A 5,459-nucleotide genomic window follows, 5' to 3' on the forward strand; every position below is an offset into this window, starting at 1 on the left:
CCAGTGTACCCTGTCCTCATCACAGCCCCAGTGTACCCTGTCCTCATCACAGCCCCAGTGTACCCTGTCCTCATCACAGCCCCAGTGTACCCTGCCCTGCCCTGCCCTGTCCTCATCACAGCCCCAGTGTACCCTGCCCTGTCCTCATCACAGCCCAAAGTGTACCCTGTCCTCATCACAGCCCCAGTGTACCCTGTCCTCATCACAGCCCCAGTGTACCCTGCCCTCATCACAGCCCCAGTGTACCCTGCCCTCATCACAGCCCCAGTGTGCCCTGTCCTCATCACAGCCCCAGTGTACCCTGTCCTCATCACAGCCCCAGTGTACCCTGCCCTGCCCTGTCCTCATCACAGCCCCAGTGTACCCTGTCCTCATCACAGCCCCAGTGTACCCTGTCCTCATCACAGCCCCAGTGTACCCTGCCCTGCCCTCCCCTGTCCTCATCACAGCCCCAGTGTACCCTGCCCTGTCCTCATCATAGCCCAAAGTGTACCCTGTCCTCATCACAGCCCCAGTGTACCCTGCCCTGCCCTGTCATCGTCACAGCCCCAGTGTACCCTGCCCTGCCCTGTCATCGTCACAGCCCCAGTGTACCCTGTCCTCCCCTGTCCTCATCACAGCCCCAGTGTACCCTGCCCTCATCACAGCCCCAGTGTACCCTGCCCTCATCACAGCCCCAGTGTACCCTGTCCTCATCACAGCCCCAGTGTACCCTGTCCTCATCACAGCCCCAGTGTACCCTGTCCTCATCACAGCCCCAGTGTACCCTGTCCTCATCACAGCCCCAGTGTACCCTGTCCTCATCACAGCCCCAGTGTACCCTGTCCTCATCACAGCCCCAGTGTACCCTGTCCTCATCACAGCCCCAGTGTACCCTGTCCTCATCACAGCCCCAGTGTACCCTGTCCTCATCACAGCCCCAGTGTACCCTGTCCTCATCACAGCCCCAGTGTACCCTGCCCTCCCCTGTCCTCATCACAGCCCCAGTGTACCCTGTCCTCATCACAGCCCCAGTGTACCCTGCCCTCCCCTGTCCTCATCACAGCCCCAGTGTACCCTGTCCTCATCACAGGCTGGTTTTCCAGACTTTTCCCCAACATGGTGCCACTAGCCCTGATCCCAGCATCACTAACCTCAACCCTGCCTGGGAGCAGTAGCAGTGTGTATATATGGTTCTCAACTGAGACATGATTCTATTCTAGAATAGAAGTGATTATATTTCTATGGTTCTCATGCTCCTTCGTCACCGTGTTACCCTGAACCCCTTTCCTTGTGCAATGCATTGGTCGAGCAGCGGTGGCCTCTTACTAATCATTCTGAGAGAGAGGGATATGCATTGGTCGAGCAGCGGTGGCCTCTTACTAATCATTCTGAGAGAGAGGGATGAATGGATGTATTGAGTCCGTCACCCTGCCACAGAACAGTCAGTGGAGAACCATCTGTTTGTGGATTGGACTGTTCTGATTGGACTAGACTGTTCTGATTGGACTAGACTGTTCTGATTGGACTAGACTGTTCTGATTGGACTAGACTGTTCTGATTGGACTGTACTGTTCCATGTATCCTACACTCTAGAGCTTTCATTCCTAATGGAATCTTAACGGTTTGTTTGTAAACATTGACATTGTTTTTAACACTATCATTTGTTTTGTTCTGTTACCATTGCCCATGTGTTCTGTTACCATTGCCCATGTGTTGTGTTACCATTGCCCATGTGTTGTGTTACCATTGCCCATGTGTTGTGTTACCATTGCCCATGTGTTCTGTTACCATTGCCCATGTGTTGTTACCATTGCCCATGTGTTGTGTTACCATTGCCCATGTGTTCTGTTACCATTGCCCATGTGTTCTGTTACCATTGCCCATGTGTTCTGTTACCATTGCCCATGTGTTCTGTTACCATTGCCCATGTGTTCTGTTACCATTGCCCATGTGTTCTGTTACCATTGCCCATGTGTTCTGTTACCATTGCCCATGTGTTCTGTTACCATTGCCCATGTGTTCTGTTACCATTGCCCATGTGTTCTGTTACCATTGCCCATGTGTTCTGTTACCATTGCCCATGTGTTCTGTTACCATTGCCCATGTGTTGTGTTACCATTGCCCATGTGTTCTGTTACCATTGCCCATGTGTTCTGTTACCATTGCCCATGTGTTCTGTTACCATTGCCCATGTGTTGTGTTACCATTGCCCATGTGTTGTGTTACCATTGCCCATGTGTTCTGTTACCATTGCCCATGTGTTCTGTTACCATTGCCCATGTGTTGTGTTACCATTGCCCATGTGTTGTGTTACCATTGCCCATGTGTTCTGTTACCATTGCCCATGTGTTCTGTTACCATTGCCCATGTGTTGTGTTACCATTGCCCATGTGTTGTGTTACCATTGCCCATGTGTTCTGTTACCATTGCCCATGTGTTCTGTTACCATTGCCCATGTGTTGTGTTACCATTGCCCATGTGTTGTGTTACCATTGCCCATGTGTTGTGTTACCATTGCCCATGTGTTCTGTTACCATTGCCCATGTGTTCTGTTACCATTGCCCATGTGTTCTGTTACCATTGCCCATGTGTTCTGTTACCATTGCCCATGTGTTGTTTTGAATGGAACGGCCAGCAGAAACTAACGGACAATTTTGTGCAGGTGGCATAAAGCAATCTGAAGTTGGAAAGCCAGCAGTATCATCTGCCACCAGATGAGATGTTAGAACAGGGTCACATTCACTATGAAACCAAACGGACAGAAACCGAGCAGAACGGGGAGGAACCTACTTTGAATTTGTCCAAAAAGAAACTCGGTTTTTATTGCAAACTGTATACTGTTTTGGAGTGAATGGTTTCTGTTGCAAAACATTTTGCTACAGTGTGACTAATGAATACACCCCAGATAAAGTCCATAGCTAACTCTTGGTCAATTTAACCATATCATTTCAGTGGATATGTGCTGTCTGAGCTTTTCAAACGGACCGGAGAGCCCTGTAAAAGGGGGAAAAGTGTTCAGTTTATCCAAAGTGAATTAGCTACAGTAATTAACAGCGGGTAAGTTTCCTAAAAGCTTTGTGTAGCACTAAGATCAGTCCATTGATGGGATACGTTAAGTCCATTGGAGACCATGTGTGAATAATGTACAACAGTACAAAGCTATTGTATAGCTCACCCCTCCAGTGGCAGAATTCGGTTTTTAACTCCTGTTATAAACTCAATTCCTGGAGGGATGTGTGTGTACTGGTTTTTGTTATTTTTCTTTCAAGTTAACCTGGTGAAGGGGAGTTACTAACTAATAAATGAAGCCCTAGGCAACCAGGTGATGGGAGTTACTAACTGATCAATAACCTTAATTGATCGATCACGTGCTAAGGAGGAGTGAACCTGAAGAGGGTCGGCCCTCTGTGGAATTGAGTTTGAGACCACCGTTAGATCAACAGACAGTGGATATACAAGTAACTACCTAAATGAGGGAAACAAAGCAGGTGCTTCCGTGCAGGTGTGGCTCCTGAATTAATTAAGCAATTAACATCTCATGTATAAAAATGCTGTGCGGGCTGTTACTATGGCTACCATGGCTATGCCCCCCCCCCCCCATAGGATGACAATGTCCCCATCCACAGGGTACGAGTGGTCACTTCATTGATTCGATGAGCATGAAAACAATGTAAACCAGATCTCAAACTCAATTGATCACTTATGTGATGTTCTGGACCCGTCGTCTGAGACGGCGTTAAATCCACCACCGTCAACAAAACAACAAATTATGGAATTTCTCATGGAAGAAATGGAGTCCCATCCCTCCAATAGAGTTCCAGACACTAGAATCTATGCCAAGTTGCATTGAAGATGTTCTGGTGACTCAATGCCCTATGAAGGCACTTTGTAGGTATTTCCTTGTTGTTTTGACAGTTACCTGTAAGTGAGTGTGTACTGTATGGGTACCATAGAGAGAACAATTTGATATAGTCTATGATAGACCTGACAGTACCGTGTGTTGTTTTAGAGTTACAGTAACCGCTATAAGAGAATAGTGTGGCTTACCGACCTGCCAACCCGTTTAGAAACCCTCTCAGCTTAGCTACTACTTCCTTAAAGATAAAAACTTGTCCGACCATTTTATCTCTACCTATTACTACTTACTCTAAGATGGCTGCCTCTTAGTAGTGTTAAAGAAATATGTCGCTTTTAAAAGACTGGTTGACCCTTTTCACATGTCTGATTCAAGCAGCGATGTACTGCTCTGGTCAGGTTTGGCATCCACCGTAGTTGTTGGAAAAGGGACAATGTTAAAGGCAAATATCTAAGCCAGCACAGTTTGGTTTGGTTTCGGGCCCTATAGTGTGAAAAGCGTATTTAATCAGACTGGTGTTATATATATATATATATATATATACATATTGAATTGTGCTGCTCCTGAGTTGAAGCTCTGCTAGACTCTAGCCCTAACGCTGCGCTGGGTTTGTTATCCTTGAAGAAAAGAGGTTAATTAAAGTTTAAAAAAATGCAAGTGTATTTATATTTTGTTTTTATGTTCTTACAGTGTAACACTATGACAAGGATGATATGTTTGGAAATGAACATTATGCTTTTTTTATTGTGAAATCAATCAACGGTTCTTGATTCGTTTCTTTTGGTTTCTCCCAATTGTTTTTTTTTTATTCCATTGTTTATCCCCTTCTCATGAAGAACAGTTTCCATGTGTGTTTTTGAGATGACAAGATAGTGTATTGTGTGAAAGCAAAGCACCCCTCTATTGCAAGTGAATTGTCCTGTAATGTACTTTCCTATAGTAGCACCTCCTGACCTGAAGGGGTGCTGTGGTACAGGTCCTGTATCCTAGAACGTTCTAGCAGTATTCAAGTAAAACAAAATTACTACTTTGTGATCGACTGGGGGTTTCGAACCAATTCAGGCCAATGCCAGATAAGTTGGTCCATCTTTAGCCCAGTGGGCCTGACTAAATTGAGGGTCATTGCGGAGAATGATTGTTATTTGGCTCATAATGGGAGGCATCAGGCCAAAATAAATACGACACGGTGGGTGCTTCAATGAAAACATTTATTTTTTAAATGGGCCGGTGTGTTAGAAATGCCAGGGCTGATTTCTTTTCCCAGTCTGCCCCTGAAGGGGGTGTTTGTGCCCTGTCAGGGTAAAGGTTCAGACATAGCTACACTTCCCTCCATGTCTCCTGTCCCCAGTAAATAAAACCTTCAATATAACTCTTTGAAAATAAGACCGAATGGTGTTGTATCAATCTAACTTCAATAGTCATCTTCTGAATTACTATTTTGCCCGTTTTCAGAATTTAGTGCCTTTTTTGGACAGTAGACTGTTCTGTAATTTAAATGTTTTTGTACAGTTTCTTTGTTGGATTTTTTTATTTTTACTTGTTTATTTTTAGTATGATATATATATATAAATATATACACACACACACACACGAGAATAAAGCTATATCAATGTGACAACTT

The sequence above is a fragment of the Salvelinus fontinalis genome, chromosome 27 (genome assembly GCF_029448725.1).
Source record: "Salvelinus fontinalis isolate EN_2023a chromosome 27, ASM2944872v1, whole genome shotgun sequence".
NCBI lineage: Eukaryota > Metazoa > Chordata > Actinopteri > Salmoniformes > Salmonidae > Salvelinus > Salvelinus fontinalis.